Below are 20,928 nucleotides of genomic sequence, written 5' to 3'. Positions count from 1 at the left end.
TGGTTACTACATGCCTTCTAACACTTTCATTTTACATATGATGGAACAGAGACCTGGAGAAGGTCAGTGACTGTACCAAGATCACATAGGTAATAATATTAGAACTTAAACTTTGAGTTTATGGAACACTTTGCATACCACAACAATCCTATGAATTAATTATTGCAAGTAGCAATAATAATAACAATAATAATTGCCCCTGCTTATATTGCTTTAAGCAGGCTGGCAAAATGCGTTATACACATTACTTCAAATGATCCTAATAAGGCCTTTGTGAGGTCAGGACTATCATTGTCCCGATTTTACAAATGAAGAAACTCAGCCTCAGAAACACAAGGCAGTGTAATTGTTGAACCATTCATTTCTATTATGGATGGTTACTGAGAGAACAATTACAAGAAATAAAAGAAAATGTAGCAAGTATAGGTTTCTATAAGGAAATACTTCCTAACAAGTAGAGCTATTCCCAAAAAATGAAAGGGCACACCTCAAGAGGTAGTGAGCTCTGCCCCTCACCCCCAGAGGCTTTGCACAAAGCCTTGGACTGAATGAGTAAGTCCCCAGAAGGGAACGCTGTCCAGGGAATGTGGGTTCCTGTGTCAGTTGGAGTAGATGGCCTTTGGAGGTCCCTTCCCCCTCGAGGAGGTCACATAGCCTAGTAAGCGATCATGACAGGGATGTGAAGAGGTCTTTTGGACTCCACGTACAACACTCCATTATGCCAGACTTTATTCCTATTCCTATTTTACAGATGAAGGAATTGAGGCTTGGAGAGGAAAGACAAGTTACAATTGGCAAGATGTCTGAGTGATGGAGACTTCGATCTCTTCACCTGTACGACTTCAAAACTGCAGCAAAGGCATACAAACGAACCTTCAATATCATACGGGGCAAAAAAAAAAAGCAAGAGGAAATCTGCAGAAGAAAAGAATCAGACAACAATAATGACTACACCTCAGTTCATACGTTGCTTAATTTTGCCGAAATGTTTTTTTTCTTTCTCTTCTTTTTTTGTCTTTTGTTACAAGGGATGGCTCTTTGGGCAGGGAAGGAGGAAGGGATATACTTGACAGTAAAGGTGATAGAAAAATCAAAAATAGCAATTAATATATTTTTTAAACAAAGGCTCCCTGCAACTCCCCCAACAGACAAATATATATACATGCATGGAATAATAGGACTGAAACTGCTGTGTCTACAGTTTGAATCCCCAAGTCTGGTAGCCTTTTCTCAATCCTCACCTTCTGGTCATGCAGGTCCACAACCTTAGTTTCATCCTCATTTTTCATTCTATTTCACTCCACATGGCCAAAATGGTTGTCAAGTCTTGTCAAATGTATTTCCACAACATTTCTTATATCTGAGTCCTTCTCTCCAGTGACACACAAGGCCTTAGAACCTCTTGCCTGTACTAATGTGAGAACCTCCTAATTGTTCACCTTGCCTTGTCTTTCTCTTCTACAATCCATCCTCTACCCAACTGTCAAAGTGATATTCCTAAAGCATAGCTTTGACCATGTTCTCCCCTGACGAACAAATTTAAGGGGCCCCTTATTAATTCCAGGATAAAATACAAAGTCCTCTGAAGTCAAGTCAACAAGCATTTATTAAACGCTGTGCTAAGCTCTGGGGATACAAATATATGCAAAATGAAAGATACTTCTTGCCTTCAAGGAGTTACATTCTAATGTGAGAAGATAACACATAAAACAGAAAAGCAGTTGGGGGTGGGAGAAGAGGAAAGTACCCACACTGAATTCTAGAGAATGAAGATGGATAAACTTGGCTCTTTTTAAAAATCGATGTTCTGGGAAGAACTCATTAATGAGAGCAGCAGAGGGAGAGGCGGAGACAAAGAAATGGAGGGAGAAGGAAGCTGAGCATGGTGGCAAAGTCCAAAGAGTAGAGCATATCTGATCTCCTCACTCCTCAAAACAGAGGTTCTAGGATTATACTCAAACTCTCAAACGGATCTATGATCTCATTGGTCCGAATACTTCCTCCAACAACAGAGCCCACAAATTATCTATGCACCAATATATTCATCACAGAGAGTCTACCCAATGCTCTGTAAGCCTTCCCTTTTTCCTGACAACATGAAGACACCAATGAAATACTTGCCAGATGACAAGCCCATCTTTTCTTCCCATTAAAAATTTCCCTGACAGCCATAATGTATTATAGAATATAATGCAGTAAGAATTATGATAATAAATGAAATGTGAACAAATGATTAAGACTAAATGGAAAATGAATAAACAACATATTCAATAATCAGTCAGTAAAAAACAAAATCATAGAAACAATAACAATTTTTGTGAAAGGGAGTTATAGAGGATGTAGTTAAACCAGAGGAAAACCTATATCCCTAAACACCATCCCTAAGATAGAGGAAATTAAATTAACAAAATAAAAATGAAAAGGGAGGAGGGTCCACAACAAATAAGAGGAAATAAAGAAAATCATCAGAAACTATTATCCTGAATCATATAGCAACAAAACTGAAAATGGAAATGGACATGTACAAAAATATTAAATGCCAAAATTAACAAAACAGGAAATAGATAAACCTAAGCAGCCTGATCTCAGAAAGAGAAATTGAATAAAGTACAAATGGTTCCTTATGAGGAGAAAAACAAAAATAAAACCAAAATTTTAGGTTCAGATGGATTCACAAGTATATTCTATTAATCATTTTGAAAACAAATAAACATTATGCTATATAAGCTGCTAAAAAAAAAAAAAGAAAAGGAAGGCACATTACTCAACACAATGAGGCAAACTTGGTTCTGGCTCATGATTTCCAAAGCAGGAGGGACAATAAAGTAAATAGGAACAACAAAAGAAAGATAATCAGCATAATAAACCATATTAAGTCAATAGGCATTAATTAAGCTCATGAAGTGCTAATAACAAAAACAAGAAAAAACAAGGATTATGTCAATGAATACAGAAAAAAAATCCTTTATTAAAATGCACTGCTCATTTATGTTAATACTAATAAGTAGAGGAAGTTAGTTAGCTAATAAATATTTATTAAGCATTGTGCTAAGCTCTGGGGATTCAAAGAAAAGCAAAAAAAAAATTCCTGCCCTAAAGAAGATTAAATTTTAATGGGGGAGACAATCATAATTAGGTATGTACAAGATATATTAAAAAGTAGACAGAAGGTCATCTCAGAGGGAAACTAAAGGATCTTTCCTTGATATAATAATAATAATAATAATAATAATAACAATAATAATAACAATAATAATAGCATTTGTATAGCAGTTTTAAGGTTTACAAGGTTTTACCTGATAACTCATTTTGATCTGATTTAAAGTATTTCCCTAAAACCAAAAATCAGCATTATTTTCAATACAGACGCACTGGAAGCTTTCCTGATAAGATGAGAAATGAAGCAAGAATACCCACTAATTATTTGCCAATAACTATTTGGAAAAATAATTATTAACTAGAAATATTAACTATAATAATTAGAAAAAAGAAAGAATAAATATATCATCTCTATTCTTTCACTAATCTTGAGTTGCTCCCTGTTTATTGGCTGCTTCCCTACTGCCTTTGAACTTGCCCAAGTTGCTCCCACCCTCAAAAACCTCTCACTTGATCTTCCTCCTCTGCTAGCTGTCATCCTATTTCTCTCCTCCATTTTGTAGCTAACCTTTTCGAGAAGGCGCTCCACAATAGCTGCCTCTACTTTCTTTCCTTTCCCTTAACTTTTTGCAATTTGGTTTCTGACCTCATTATTCAACCGAAATGGCTCTCTTCAAAGTCACTAATGACCTTCAGTTGCCAAACTTTTCTCAATTCTCGTCCTTCCTGACTTCTCTGTAGCATCTGACACTGTCAACCATCTTCTATTTGATATTTCTTCTTTGTAGGTTTTTGTGAAACTGCTCTTTCTTGGTTCTCCCCCTGACTATCAGACTGCTCCTTCTCTCTTTGCTGAATCTCATGCATGTCCTACCCACTAATCATGGGAGTCCCTCAAGGCTTTGTCCTGGGCCCTCTTCTCTCCTTTCTCCATACTACTTCACTTGATGACCTCATCAGCTCCCATGGTTTCAATGATCACCTCTATGCAGATAACTTACAGATCTTGACCAGCCCCAACCTCCCTCTCACATGCCTTTCAGACATCTCAAACTGGAAGCTTCGTGGACACCCTAAACTCAATATGTCCAAATATGAACTCACTGTCTATTCCCGCAAACCTTTTCCTCTTCCTAACTTCCCATCACTCTGTCTCACAACTCAGGTGTCATCCTCTACTCCTCATTTTCTCTCACTTCTCATATATAGTCATCAAGTCTTGTTTCTACCTTCCTAACATCTCTCACATATGCCCCTCCTCTCTTCTGATACTACCACTATCCTGGTTCAGACCCTCATCTTCTCATGCCTGCCCCATTATTATAGCCAGCTGTTGGTCTCCCAGCCTTCAGTCTCTGCCCACTGCAGTCCACTCTCCACTCAGCTGCCAAACTGATCTTCCTAAAGTTTAGGTCTGACCATATCACCCTTCTACTTAATAAACTCTAGTGGCTCCCTATCACCTCTAGAATCATATGGTCCTTTTAAAGCTCTTCATTACCTGGTCCCTTCCTGCCTTTCCAGTCTCCTTACAACTTATTCTCTTCCATGTATGATACAGTGACTCTGGCCTCCTTCTTTGTCCTTGCACACACCATCTTCCTTGGCTGTCCCTCATGCCTGGAACCCTCTATCTCCTCATCTCTATTTCTTGGCCTTCTTCAGGTCTCAGCTAAAATCCTGCCTTCTGCAGGAAGCCTCTCCCAGTTCTCTTTAATCTTAAAATACTACTCCCAATTTATCTCACAGAGAGCTTGTTCGTATATAGTTGTTTACACACTGTCTCCCCCATTAGACTCTGAGCTCCTTGAAAGCAGAGACTGTTTCTTTGCCTTTTTTCATATATCCAGTGCTTATCACAGTGCGTGGAACACAGTAGGTACTTAATAAATGCTAGCTGATTGGTTGAGTGATAAAATGAGGCAGTATGGCATAGAGATCTGGCATCAGTCAATATGACTTGAGTTCAAGTTTAGTCTTTGACACATATTGGCTGTGTGACCCTAAACAAATCCCTTAACCTCCTAGAGTCCCAGGCAACTTGCTGAGATTATAAATTCCAGAAGAGTTGCTGATCTGCATTGGCAGGAAGTGTCTCCTCACCAGGCAACTCCCTACACTGATGAAATTACAAATCTGGACATATATTTGGAGGATATGATGGTACTCAGGAAATTCTAGAGAATCAGCAAATTTTGAAATGATTAAAAGCTTCAGCCAAGTAGCAGGATACAAAATGAACCACAAAATAATTTCTAATTGCTGTTAAATTTTGTTCAAACCTTGGGGAAAGACAGAGAAAGAGGAATTCCATTGAAAATAATAACAAAATGCATTAATTATCTGTTAACCTATAATACCACATGTAGGATGTGTATAAAATGAGCTACTAAACAAGTTTCATAGAAATAAAAGAAGATCTAAATAAGTACAGAGATATTCAGTGTTCTTGACTGGGCCACATCAATGTAGTAAAAATAATACCAGCTAAAATAATCTGCAGATTTGCACAACTCCCATTACTAATGGGATACTTAACAGAATCAGATGAAATATTAATAAAATTCAAAGGGAGGAACAAAAGGCCAAGAATATCTAGTAAAATAATGAAAAAATAGGAACAAAGTCTTCTTTATAAACTGAAATATTCTTATTTGTTGATGATTGTTAACAATGAAAAAAGAAAAGAACTTTTTACTCAGCCAGAACCATTGGGAAAATTGGCTAGCAGTCTGGTAAAAACTGGTTGTAGAACAGCTTCTTACATCATCTTCCTACAGGATTAAGAACCAGTCTCCAATAGGTAAGTGGTCAAAACACATGAGCACTTTTCATGAGAAGTGTAAACTGTGAAAAGGCATCTTCAAAAAGTGCTCAAAATCATTAATAATCAGAGAAATGTTAATTAAAATAACTGATCAAAACTTCATACCCATCAAATTGGCAAAAATAGCACAATATGGAAAAATTCAATGTTGTCAAGGGCAAGGAAAAACAAACACGAATCCTGCACTGCTGGTGCAGCTGTAAATTGGTCCAACTGTTCTGGAAGACAATTTAGAATTATGCAAGAAAAGTGGTGAAACTGTTCATGCCCTTTGATTCAGAAAAATCACCATGGGGCTAGGAGGTTACTGACATGAAGAAAAAACTGATTTGTATAAAAATATTCACAGCAACACTATTTGTAACAGAAAAATGTTGGATAAAAAAGTATGTACCCAGTGACTCTGGGATGACTGAGTCAATTGTGGTATATAAAGTTAACGGACTATTATTATTCCGTAAAGAATAAGGAATAAGAATTCAAAGAAATGTGGAAAGACCTTTAAGAAATGATGCAGAATAAAAGAAAACTAAAAGATCAATTAATACAATGTGAAAACTACATCAATGAAAATAGTCTTAAAACAATAAACTCAGTCGATAATGTTGATACTAAGTTATCAGACACCCACTTGATCCTTCTTTTAATAAATGCTAAACTCTTAAAGTGCTAAGGCAACCCACGCTAGACAACTGAAATCACTCTTTTCTGCTGCTTTGCTTAACTATTTTCAGGGATTATATGTTCTGGGGTTTTTAATTGGGAATGCACTAGAAAACTGTATGATGTATTAAGACAAAATTTATTAACATAAAAAAGGGTGAAAAATAACATATAAGGTATCTTGAGCTACTTTTTGGTAGCCATTAGTTTTCTTTCAAATATGTATAACAACCAGCCCTATTTTGCTTATAAAACACAAGAAAATTAGTTCAGCTGAATATGGGTAGAGAAAAGACAAAATAATCGCTCCATCAGAAAGCATATTTAAATTAGATTATATAATACCACGTATGTGATGAATAAATTTAAAAAACACACAGAAAATAGCAATGGTATAATGGAGAAAGCACTGTTTCTTGAGTCAGAAATGTTGGGTTTGAGTCCTGACTTTCCCAATTATTAGCTGTGTGACTCTGAGGATGGTATTTTATCTCTTAGGGCTTCCCTTATTAGTAAACTGGACAGATATGTGAGGTTTACTTTACAAAGTCATTTAGTGCAGAGTGGGTGTTGTAAAATGAGTTATTATCATTATTGTCATTAGTGTTAGTAGCAGTAGAGCATTTAGAAAGAGTCAAACATGTGCTTTTTGAGTGCAGTGAACTATTCATTTTCGTCTTTGCACCCCACTGCAAACCGCCTTCCACATAGTAGGTGCTTAATAAGGTTTTGTTAAATTGAATTATTACTAAGAAACTATAATTACAATATCCCAGATGTTATGTTTTCTTCCACATCAAGACAACCACTGTGCCTCAGATGGACAATCTTCTCTTAAGTAAATGCTTTTCCTTATTTATGTTCAAAAAGCAGTTCTTCTTAAAAGCATTATAAGTGTTGTCACAATGTACTCAAAAATAATGACATTAAGAAAGAGGAAAATAAAGACTAATTACAGTAGCTGGGAATTTCTATAACAAAAATGTCAGTTTAAAATTTAAAAAAAAATTATTTGGTTTTAAGACAATGTCTTCATAAGTGCAATGATGAAGGTCACTGGTTGTCACAGGGTGATTTTTTTTTTTTGATGTCAGTGCAAAATTAAATGAGTCCCTAGCAGTAGGTGTTTTTTGGAGCCCTAGAGGAAAGATAGTTAATATTAAATGCAGGCTCACCAGCTACAAAAATATCCAGGAAAGCAAATACCTTGAGGGAAAATATGGTTCTATATACATATGCCCTGACATAAAAGTGCTCAGAGTGTCTTTGATGTTTAAATATTAGTTACAGAAAAAAGAAAAAACAATAGCCACAGTTGGAACCATTTCAGTTTTTTATAGTGGCAATTGGGAATAGAGCTCAGAGCACACATAAAACTAAAAGAAACAAGAAAACTGTTTACTTTGGAGAGACTAGTAGCTGGAAATGACAAAGAAATAATGAGGCAAGGTACTTAAGGGTCAACTCCAGCTATATTTTAGTGAAAATTCCATGTGCTCCAAAGACAGATTTACTATTCAGAGAAGAGATAGAACGGAGGATTGTTAGTATTTGCATATAAACTCAGTTTGCGATAGCCCCCATGTGGGACCAACACGCTCAATGACTGAATGTCACCAAGGAATAAATATACTGTCAACTCTCCTTTGGCAGCTACTCATTATCTGAATGTTGGCACAGCAATGACTGTTCTTTGAATTATGAAAATTCAGATGCCTCTGGAATCAGTTCCCACAGAAAAGAAACAAAGTGAAGAAAACATATTAGTCACACTCCTTCCCTAATGTGCCATTAGTTGAGTTTTTGTAGTGCTCAGTCTCCTCATAAAAGCATCTAAATTCTACTGTAATTAGACTTATTCAAGTGCTTAAGGAATCTCATACATTCTTAAGAAGGGAAATCTCTATTGTTTTTCCTCAGAAAAATCTCAAGATATCAGGAAAAGAAATTCAGGAGCTAAAGGGAGTCCTTTACTTACCCAGTCCATTCACCACAAACTGCAACCACAGCAGTAGAGACCACTGCACTCATATGATAAAAAGATGATGTGCATTGGGGTCTACAGTGGGCCCACTAGAGTGCAGGTGAAGGTGTTGGGGTGGTAGGGGGGAAAAGGGAGGAGCTTTGCTTTCACTTCTGTTGAGATTTCAGTGAGGCTGTGAAATTAATTCTGTTGTTGCTGGACATAAGCCCTGGATTTACTGCAAACAAATCTCCTAGGTTTCATATAGTCACTGAAATGTCTTCACTTGAAAAACAAACACATTTCCATTCCTGCTCCCCTCCCCCCATTTTTGCAAATCGTAAAATCAAGATTAAAATTCTTACCACTTGTCTTCAACTGACCAGTTCAAGTGAAAGTTCATTCACTTACTCACCCCCCCTCATTCATTCACTCATTCTTTCGTTCATTCAACAGAGCTTCACTGGGGGCATTCATAAGGCACTGAGAGACAGAAAGGTTACCAAGTAGTTGCTGTCTTCAAAGAACTCAGCAAGAGAGATGTACATAGGTAACTAACACAAGATAAAAACAATAACACCGGCAGCTAAGGTGGCACAGTGGATAGAGCACCGGCCCTGAAGTCAGGAGGACCTGAGTTCAAATCCAGCCTCAGACCAAATACTTGACACTAGCTGTGTGATGCTGGGCAAGTCACTTAACCCCAATTGCCTAAAACAAGGGAGAAAAAAAAAAGAAAAAACAAAACAAAACAATAATACCTAACATTTATATGGCACTTATGTGCCAGGCACTATGCTAAGTGCTTTACAATTATCATATCATTTGGTCCTCATAACAACCCTGGGAGGTAGGTGCTATTATTATCCCCATTTTACAGATGAGATAATAGAGACAGAGGTTAAGTGACTTGCCCAGGGGTGCACAGTTAATAAGTTTCTCAGACTGGATTTGAACTCAGTTCTTCCTGGCTCATGGCCTAGCTCTCTATCTACTGCACCAAGTAAGTAATAATTAAAAAAAAAAAGAAAGGAAGCCTGAAGTCAGTGACAAAAGAGAAATATAAACAAGAGTCAGCACAGTTCAAAGCAGAGAGTAATCAATTCTGACTACAGCAGGGGTTCTTTACTTTTTGTGAGTGCCATGGACTCTAGCAGTTTGGTGAAATCTATGGGCTCCTCAGAAGAATGTTTCTAAAAGCATAAAGTAAAGTTATATAGGATTGCAAAGAAAACTAATCATATTGTAATGAGGCTATCAAAACATACTGTTTTAAAAGTTAAGAGCCCTTGGATTAAAATGATCTGTGAAGATTAATTTCTAACAACATGTATGTGGGAAAGAAAGGCATTTTAAGTGGAGGGAATAATGTGGACAGTGGTGTGGAGGTAGGAAAGAGGAAAGGTATATTTGGGATCGTGAATAGTCCAGTTTGGCTGGAGAACAGAGTAAGAGTAGTAAGAGACGGCATTAGAAATGATGGAAGGTTTTAAATGTTGGGGTGAGGAGTTTATATACTTTATTAAACATGTAATGGGAAGCCCATGAAGAGTTCTGAGCTTCTTCAAAGTATGTGACATAATTTGAAAATTATTTTAAAAATTGGTATGCAAGATATATCGAAAAGGGAAAAAGACTGATTGCATGGGAATCAGCTAAGAGACGATGCAAGAAAAAATATTGGTATGAACTAAGGTAGAGATGGTGGGAATTGAAGAGATGAACATCAGAGAGTTAAGGGAAACTTTCCTTTCTTTCCCCACTCCAATCTTTTTTTTTTTAAGGATTTTTTCTTTTCCATTTCTTATCCATCTACTTGTTTTAGGCAGGATTTTTCTTCTCTTTGGTCTAGTAAATTTTCCATTGCAAAAACCAGTCAAATAAGAGACACTCTTGTTCAAACTTTTCAATGGGAACCAAAAGAAGCAGTAAGTCAGCTTTACAATGGCCACACTAGTTGGAAGGTCCCAAGTGGCTATGTTTTTTTCCTAGCAGGCCCGGCCAGTGCTCCTCTGGCAACCTGAGCAGACTTGCAGTTTTTCTACTGAAAAACTGAAGTGGAAGCATAGGCAACTTTCAACTCAGTTTTTCAATACAAAATAAAACTGAACTGCTGATCATGGGCTTGGGGATAATAGCAGTGAGGACCACCCACAGTCATGTCCAAAGGGAGAATTCCTGTGTGGTTAGAATAAGGAGAAAAGAAAAACAAAACCAAAAATTATGAAAATAGGGGACATTAAGGAAGGGGACAGAAGAAGGCACAGTAAGTAAATATTTTAAAAATAATACTTTAAAATATGAAATATCAATGTACTAAATAGATGTCTAGAAGCTCTAATATACTTCTAGCCTTTTAAAAAAATGTCTGTAAAATTTGCTCTTGCCTCAATTTTGTTTTTATAATCACAATGAGAAATTTGGCTTCATTTCCACCCTTATTTTGCCCATTAATTTATTACTATACTCTCCACTAATTTCCCATAACTTACAATGACACAATGCTAACATACTTTTCTAATGTTCTTTTTTTAAACAAGAACTTAACAATCAGAACAATCTCAAATACTTCACTTATATTCCTTACCCTCAACCTTTAGGGAAAATATGATCCTATACATATGTGTAGTAGATACTTTCTAAAAACAGAAAATCTTAGAAAACAATAGTTATACAACAAAACTATTGTCAGAAACAATTCAAATTCAGTAAATCAACATATACACAAAAGGAAAAACTTGGGATTTAACTGGATCAACTTTTTAAGTTTCCAAAGATTAAACATCAAATACTTTTTTTGGGGAGAAGGTCCAGCTGGGTGACTTAATCTGTGTAAAGAACTCCCCAAGAGGAAACTTCCCCTACCAAGGCACTGGAGAAATTGTTCTGCAATTGATAGCCTTAGAGAATTACCTAGGGGCACTGAGAGGTTAAAAGATTTCCCAGAACAGCAAAGGTACCATGTGTCTGCAGCAGGACTGGAGCTGAGCTCTTCCTGACCTGAGGCTATCCTTTCTATACTTCACAGAGCCTTTCTTATGGACTCCTAATGAAAAATAAGGCAACTCTAAAAGACAATATTTTCCTGATGTTTTATACTAATGCTTGTGGATAATACACTAGGATCTTTGGGTATGTAACCAAGGATCACTTGGGGAAAAGCTCCAAATATTTTGTAAAGATTCACATTTCTAATAATCTTTCTAATACATTGATGTGTTTTACATGTGTAAGGATATTTCAGATTAGGTTGTAAGTTAATATGTTCCCTGTAGGCCACAATTCAGTCATTCTGATGTTAAAGCAGAAGCATCAAGGAGACTCCCAGCATAATAAAATAGATGAGCATTCCCAGTGAAAATTAAGTTACAATGTTTCAAAAGTAATACAAAGCCTTATCTTATGCAAGATAATATCTGGAAAGCAAATTAAGCAGATTTAGGTGAAGTCATGTATTAGGAATGCATGATTCCAAGTGAAACTGACATTATGTTTCACACCATTAGATTAGCGTAAAAATAAAATAAAAAAATTTATCTTGCTTGTTATTGCTTTTTAAGTGGCCCTGAGTGGATTATGTTAAATTTCAAAGATTGTCCAGAGAATACGAAACATCCCTAAACAATTAAGTCAGAACCTTTTCAGAAAATGGCTGGTGCTTGATGTTGCCGAGTTTCAAAGCCAGAAGCCAAAGCCCTAAATATCCTTTTACACTTACAGGACACAATCTAATACAAACAAACGATAATTGACTGATGAATAATGATGAATTATTTTTCAGTTACATAATGTAGACTTTCCTATAGTTTGTTATGGTAAGGTAACAGAAGAGGAAAAATAAACTGAGTTTTGAAGTAAAATTATAAATCAGTGAAACGTTCATTTTTTAAAGGACCAAATAAAGTTTAAGTTTTTGTTAATACTATGCAAGGCTACAGGAATGTTCATCTTTCAGTAAAATTTGTAATCTTGTGGCCTTTTTGATTGGTTAATAAGAATTACTGTGTGGAGTTATGATAATGATAACAGCTCACTTTCAAGACAGCAATGCCTTTTTCTCATAATAACCCTGCAGAACAAGCCTTGGAAATATCATTCTTCCCATTTTACAAATGAAGACTGAGGCTCAAGATGAAGTCTCTTGCTGATGATTACAAAGCTAATAAGTTGCTTTACAAAGCTAGTCTTTTTTAAAACAAGAACTTAACAATCAGAACCGTCTCAAATACTTCACTTATAGTCCTTACCCTCAATCTTTAGGAAGGCCAGAAGCTGAACCCATGTGTTCACACTCTTGGCCAGGGCTCTGTCCCATCCATTCTGCTGTCTTAGCCTCCAAGGCCCTACCCTGCCCTGCCACGAGGCTGCCATCCAAAAGGATCACGAAGGCCAACGAATAAGGCAGCCTCAAGAGGCCTATGACAAAGCACACACCTGGGCATGTCAGGGAAAAGTGCATGTGATGACTGTAGAGTCCTGTATTACACTACAAAATGACCGTCACAGGAAAAAGGTATGTAAAAAACCTCCCAGTAAATACGGTAAGTATTGCTGGAAATAGTATGAACATGCAATATGATTGTGATAAAATATAATGGCCTCCAGGTTAAGAAGCCCTGGATCAGGTGGCAATGCTAAGAAGGTGAGCCAGCTTAACACAGGTGGGCACTGCCATTATTAGCATTCAACCTTCCTTCTGATGAGTAATCTAAAGGCTCAAGCACCGTTTTCTTATCAGGACAATCACTGCTCCAAAAGAGTTTCATCAGTTGGCTTTATTTTAGTTACTTTTTAGCCCTTAAGGTTACAATATTTTAGCCCAATTCATCAAACACTTATTATATAGACCACCTTGTTAAATGCTGGGAAAACTACAAAGATTAGCTAAAACATGATTCCTGCCCTAACAGAGCTTAAAATCTAGTAGAGTCTTAATTTACAGCTGCAGCAAAAAAAGTTTGGGAACCACTCACCTAGACCCACTTTTGAATTGTTGCACTAATGCCAACATTATCAGCATGCACTTAGCAGTGAGGGTAAACTGATCAGGAGAAGGTTTATCAGGATCAGAAGTACTAATGTTCAATAAGCTAATCTCCAGAGGGAATTTCAATGGCATGTAGATAGTTTTGCCCAAGTACAGACTTTGGTAATAATAACAATAGCTAGCATTTATATAATTTAGCACTTTGAGGTTTGCAAAGCATTCTGCATGTTATCTCATTTGATCCTCACAACAGTCCTGTGAGGTGGATGCTATTCTTATCCCAATTTGGTAGATGAAAAATCTGGGGCACAGAGAAGTTAGAGAACTTGCTCAGGATCACAGCACTAGTGAGTATCTGAGATTTGAACTCAGGTCTTCCTGACTCCAAGTGCAGTACTCTATCCACTGAACCACCTTGTTGCCTGGAAAACCAACTACATAACACCTGTTCAATAAGGCTGCCAAGCACTGAACAGAGCATATACATAATCACAAGCTCTGCTGATAAATAAGGGACCATTATCAGTGTATTTGAGATCTACCCAGTGACAACAATTATTCAACTCAGTAGACACTGATTAAGTATCCTTAGTATCAAGACAGGGTGAGATATGAAGATGATTAAGATACAGTCTCTTCCTTAATGAAGCTTATAATTTAGCAAGAGGGATATTTTATTATTATTTGGATCTGTGGTTTTATCCATGTAGGTAACTCCCTATGGGAAAACTCTTTCCACCGAGGAAGTTTAGGAAATGACTTTGCCATTGACGGTCTTAGAAAGCTGCATGTGTGCATTGAGAGGTTCAGTGCTTGGCCACGGGTCCTACAGAGAGGATGTGTCACTAGGAAGGACTTAAACTTAGGTCTTCCTAACTCAGAAGTTGGTACTCTATCCACTTAATCCACATTGCCTCTCAGAGGGAAAAAGAGATATGCCCATATAATAAGACCAGGACAAAATCAAATGTAACACAAAAGCAGGGGCACAAACAAAAGTGGGTGATGAAAGACCACTCAGATTACTTTACCAATACGTGATGAGAAGTGCTAAGCGTGCACATCCACTCCGAGCCATTATTAACAATTTGACTGCTGTATCAGAAGATGGAATCTAAACCGTCCAGATAGCTTGACTTCAAGGCTTCTAGGGAAGGAAATTGTGCTCAGAGTTGTATGAAAACATGGCAATTCTGTGATAATTATAACTGACCTCCCTAGAGTGTTTCACTCTGACCCTCTGGGTTGGTGATATTATTATTTCCCTTTTTGCCAATGAGGAAACCGAGGCTGAGAGAAGTTAAGTTGCTTGTTCTGTGGTCACACGTCTTCCTGTTTACAGGCCCAGCATGCTGCTACCTCCCAGTCAGTGCTGCCTCTGTTGGGCTGGAGTACAGGACCTCATTCACTGGACTTTGGTGACATCTACATCCTTCATGGCTGAAGCCACAAGGACTAACATTACGACAACTCAAATTAAGGAGTTACTGATGATTAAGTAAGCACCATACTACCAACAATTCAGAGCTCTGCATGATACTGGGAAAGTACATCACTTTGTACATGCTCCTATGAGCTTCATCATTTGACTTGAGCTTAAAGGTTTAGGAAATAGTTTACTTCATACATTATCTCATTTGATCTTCACAACAACCTGTTCAATGGGCAGTACACGTTATTATAGCCTGTTTACAGGTAAGTAAACAGGTCCAGGCAGATTAAGTGTCCAAGACTGCATGACCAAGATCACAACTACAGAATGTAAAGTCAAGGCAAGTATTTTGCCTCCAAGTCCAGGAATGTTTCCAGTGTGCCACATCACAATCTGATCTATCAGAGTTATTTGTATTTCTGTCTTATTTCCCCAACTGGACTCTAAGTTCCTTCAGACTAGGAGCTGTGCCTTATTAATCTCTCAATCTAGAATCAAGCTTCCTTGAATATATTAAGAGCTTAATCAAAGTCTGTTGATTTGAATGGAAATGAAAAGGGACAGATAAGAAATAGCCTTGGGGTGTGTGCTGACCCACTCTTTCAGTGTGGGTAGCAAAAGGCAGAGAAAATGCTTATATTTTAAAGTGTCCCAGTTGCTTTGCCTTCCTTCAGGGCCTTAACTACAAGAAAAAGGGTGTCCAAAGCTAACATCACACAATGATCAAATGAGATAATAATTGTAAAGTGCTTAGCACAGTGCCTGGCATGTAGTAAGCATTATACAAATGTTAGTTATTATTTATTACTACTATTAATGGAAAGAGCACTGGACCTAAAGGTATTTGGATTCAAATCTTATTTCTCGTCCTGCCTACCTGGATGATCCTGGGTAAGTCACTTCATCCCACTAAGGTTCAAGTTTGTCAGCTAGAAAATTAGGAGGTTTTACTAAAGTGGAAAAAAGTAATAAAAGATAGAAACAATTAATGCTGGCACTGCTGCCATAAGACAGGAACACTGATACTCTCTTGGTAGAACTGTGCATTTACCTAACCATTCTGGAAAACAAATTGTAATTATGTTTGAAGCAACTAACTATTAATATTCTTTGGCACATCCATCCCACTTTTGGGCATATATTCCAAGGAGGTAAAAGACAGAAACACCAGCCACATACATACAAAAATATTTGTAAGCTACACTTGTTGTGGCAAGAAAAAACTAGAGAGTCAGAAACTAACCATCACTGGAGACTGGCTGAACAGATTGTGACATGTGTATATCACAGCATATTATTGCAATGTAAGAAATGACACATTTGAGGCACTCAAAGAAACATGGAAAGACTTCTACGAATTGGTGGAGTGGAAAAAAAGCAAAACTACAGAAACTACAATACTATAATTGAAAATAACACTAAAAGGTAGAAGAACTGTTATTAAATGTAATGATCATTTACAGCACCAGAGCAGAGATGATAAAATATACTTCTCTTGGAAGAGGGGAAGGGGACAATAATAATAATGATGATGATGATAATAGCAAACATTTATATGGATTTTTAAGTCTTGCAAAATGCCTTAAACATATATGTCTGATTCTCACAACAACCTTCTGAAGGGGGTACTCTTATAACCCTCATTTTAGAGATAAGGAAATTAAGGCTCAGAGAGGTTAAAGGACTTGTCCCATGTAATCCAACTATAATTAAGCGCCTGAGGTGGAACCCAAACCCAGGTTTTCCTAACTCTAAGACTGGCTCTTCATCTGTTATGCCACGCTGCCTTATTCTGTGGGTGTAAAATGTTATCAACACTGTCAGATACAGTGGGTTTCAATTGTGGTGGTGATGAGAGAGATATATTAGGAGATGACTGTCTTGTAAAAACAGAGCCTATCAATAAGCCAAGAAAAAAAATAACCAATAGGCATAAAAAAAGAGCGTGGTCCTATTTATGTACATATCTTCACTCCTTACTAGAGTGTAAGCACCTTGAGAGCAGAGATATTGTTTTATTAGGCAGGAATATGTTGTATTCACCCTTGAGTCTTCTTTAGTGCCTGACAGAATTCCTTGTAGATAGGAGGCACTCACTAAGTCTTTGCTGAATGAATGAATGAATGCATCCATTTGAATTTCCACAGTAAGGTTAGAATTTCACTTCTTTTATTTTCAAAATGGACTAGAGTTCAACCAATATTTTTATATAATAATACCTAAAATAATGGCACATAATCTTTCTCAAAGTAAGAATGTTTATCCTTCAAAAGAGAACTAATAAACAACTCTAATTCAAGAATTTTCTAATGGTTCCTTCTTGGTGCAGACATCAACCGCTGTTCAGTCTTTGGCGAGAACATATAGACCAAGCCAAAATAACAATAACTGCGGTTAGCCAAAGGAATTATAAGAAAGTGCAGTGAATTAACACTGGTTCTTTTGGATCACACATTTTGTACATGATAATGAGATATATACAAGTACTCCTGTTTTTTTTAAAGCATATCTAATACATAAAAATCCAAATTTACCCAAAAGATAAATTAAAGGAAGATAGAGGACTCACAATAGGATTATTTTAAATGGCAAGCTGCTCTTAAAATGGAATTTTATTTTTTATTTATGCATAATTATTTAGGATACATATACTCTAAAGTTAGGCACATTGGTTTTCCTGAAACTCTCTATTCCTACAAACAGGAAAAAAACAATTAAAAAAGGGAATAAATGTTGATCTAAAGAGAAGTGAGTTTACAAGATAGTTATGGTTACTTCAGAATTGTGAATGTTTAATGTTTTCCTGTTTTGTACATGTAGAAGACTTCCCAGTGGTAGAACAGTTTTTTTTTTAAATCACCAGTAAAGACAATGACTAGTTTAATTCTAGAATTGACAGTCTCTTATACAATACAAACATAAGTTGAAAAATGGAAAATTCACTCATGGCTGATTGTTTGACTGAACTGGCAGGTTGTTTTGCTCACATATTGATATATCCAGTTGGTCAGTGGTGGGTAGACCTAAAATTGTCATGTGGAGCAAAATGAGAGGAAAGGGTAGAGTGTGCTGGAAGGAAAGGGAAATACATAGGTCAGTTTGAGAGATGGTAAGATAAAGAAAAGAGGAATGGTAAGGCAGGGTGGTGGAGTCTGTAGGAAGGGTAAAGTTACTCGGAGTTAGCTAAATCCTAATCAGCCCTGTCCCATTATCACCTATGTCCTACCCTACTTAGGCTGGCTCCTCTTCTCCCCAGCTGAATGTACGGCTACCAGAGGGAAGAAGAAAGCCTTGAATTGGTTAAACAGAAGGGAAGGAAACCTAGAGAAGTTAGATGGTGGAGTTGTAGTCCCCTTGGGAGTGGGAAGAGCCTACTAGGTAAAAAGAGGCAATCTTAGGACTTATAACCTATGTGACTAGCAGGTACTAGGGACAGTTCTGCCACTTTATATGGACAAAAGAGCTACAACATTAGTGTGAAGAGAGCATATACTCCTGATACGCCCTGTTTCTAGCTCCTCATCACCCAGCATTCAACTTGAGCCAGGACACAAACAAAGGTACATGTCCAATGGATGTAGTGGACACTGATTACCTCTAATAAAGAGCAGCCTTTATAAAGATTATTTATAAAAGTCATGAACTTAAGGATAACTTATAATATCCCTTGGTAAAACTACATCTTCATATTTTAAGACTTATGGTATTTGTTACTAATTAATTTTAGATTCTGCTGCTCTACTTCCCTTTCTTAAGGCTTCCCAGGGGAGTGATTCTGAGTATGCATTAAGCCCAGTTTAGCTTTATTGACACCAATGGGATGTCATATACTATTAGAAACAACTCACATACACAGATACATCAGCTTTCTTTCAGTCCATGACCTCTTCCTTTTCTTTCACAAAACCTTCTCTTCAATTAGCCATTTACTTGTGAACCAAAGCCAACTTTGGTTCAGGAAATTTCCTGTGGCAGGAAGTTTTTAGACTTCTTTACCCATTAGCACCTTGACAAATCCAGGCCTCTTTGCAATGGCCTTAGGGTCAGATGTCTTTCCAATTGTACAGCTGAAGGCCAAACAGTGCATACTTCTTATATACTTATAATATTCCATACCTTCCCTTTTATGAGTGTGTGTGTATGTATGGGGTGGTGGTGGTAGAGGAGGATAGTTCCCATTAAAGTTCCCTGGGTACCTGGTGAGCCCCTATCATCCCATTGCCATTCCAACAATCTGGTTGCATGAAGTAGGGATGTAACATTGAAATCTACAGTTAATCTCCAAAGAACGTTTTAATGAATTGTTTTTGTTACTATTCTTATTGAGCATTTATTTACGCTATTAATAAACAGGCAGCCAAACAGATAGAAAGGAGTTTTTCCTTTGCCATTTTCTATCGAATGGACTAATGAATAGCACATTTCAATCATAGTCATTTTGAAGGCCAGTCAAAGTGGGGTCTACCTGGGGGTAGATAAGGCTGACAGTTTGGTTTCCCAGGGGCTCTCAAGCTGATTAAAGATCACATACAGCTGGGGCAGCTAGGTGGAGCAGTGCATAGAGCACTGGCCCTGGAGTCCGGAAGACCTGAGTTCAAATTCGATCTCAGACACTTAACACTTACTACTTGTGTGACCCTGGGCAAGTCACTCAACCCCAATTGCCTCACCAAAAAAAATAAAACAAGAAACCCAAAACCAAAACCAAAAAGACCACAAACAGCACATATGTGATGTCTAAGACAATGATGGGTAGTATGGTATAGTGGAAAGAACTTTGTGTTTGAGTGAGACGACTTGGGCTCAAATCTGAACTTGGCAATTTGTCACCTGTGTGACATCTTGAGGCTTCATATATATATATATATATATATATATATATATATATATATATATATATATATATATATATATATATATATATTTTATATTAGAGGGGTGGAACAGATGACTTTTAAACCACCTTCCCAATCTAAATCCTAATGCCCAAGATTGTGAAATTTTCTGAGTCTGAAATCTTGAAACTTGGAAGTTTTCAGTCTCTTTTTTAAAGGCCCAGCAAACAATTGTACAAACAAGAAAGAACCACATCCCTAACAACTTGAACATAATAGTATGCCAGTTAAATTGTTCCCTAGTATAATATTCTTCATGCAGTAAAGTTTAATTTAATGTCCAATAAAGGACTTTAAAAAATGTACCCTAAGATTAAATCAAGTCTTTTTGTGGGCTTCTTTTAATTTATTCCCATTCAACATTTTGATTACAGTAATTATAATAATTTTCTCTAATTTTTAATTAGCAAAAGAAAATCAAGACGTTAATAGATATGTGTATAAAAGAAATCCAAGCTTCTTAGAATTATTTATTTTTATTCAACTGAACTGCCTTGCCATACTAAGAAAACATTTTTGTAAAGGTTAAATAAAGTATTTCATGGCAACTGCTGCTTCTTAGTGCCTGTGTAACAAGAAACATGAGCCAGCCTAAGTTGTGCAAGTTGGCTTTCTTTCCCAGTAAGAGAATGTGGTATCTAAGACCTTGTCCTAACTCATTTTATCCCCAAGTGTAAGTCAGACAAGTCAAGTATGAAATAATGCCTGGAGGGAAGTCCCTGACTCCAAAAAGTATGGATTATTTCACATTTATCTTCAAATCTGCTCTCATAGTTCTTAAAATTCACTAACTTGGCAAGTTGGGAATTATCATGAGAAATGAAATAATTTCATAACTATGAAGTCATCTAGCATTCCATGAATCTGACACTTACAGGGTTTGCTGATGGCTTGGGCACTATTCTGACCTTTAGATAATAAGCTGTTAAATGTTGACTTCAGCCTGGAAACAATTAAAAAGTGCCCCAGCACTTCTAATAGATAGGACACTGTTGTAACTGAATCGGTGCTATCACTTGTGATAAGAGTTCATGATGGAAGACAACTGCATTCTGTGAACTG

At 36.9% G+C, this 20,928-nt stretch overlaps 1 protein-coding gene across 1 annotated transcript in view; it reads right to left on the bottom strand.

Moving 5' to 3' along the window:
- Nucleotides 1–20,928, bottom strand: part of VPS13B (vacuolar protein sorting 13 homolog B) — a 1,028,583-nt gene that overhangs the window by 76,521 nt on the left and 931,134 nt on the right. The window lies entirely within an intron of this gene.

Source organism: Phascolarctos cinereus, unplaced genomic scaffold (assembly GCF_003287225.1).
Source record: "Phascolarctos cinereus isolate Bilbo 61053 unplaced genomic scaffold, phaCin_HiC Scaffold_4;HRSCAF=312, whole genome shotgun sequence".
Taxonomy (NCBI): Eukaryota; Metazoa; Chordata; class Mammalia; order Diprotodontia; family Phascolarctidae; genus Phascolarctos; species Phascolarctos cinereus.
Note: the sequence above shows the minus strand (reverse complement) of the source record. Positions and strands in the feature narration are given on the sequence as shown.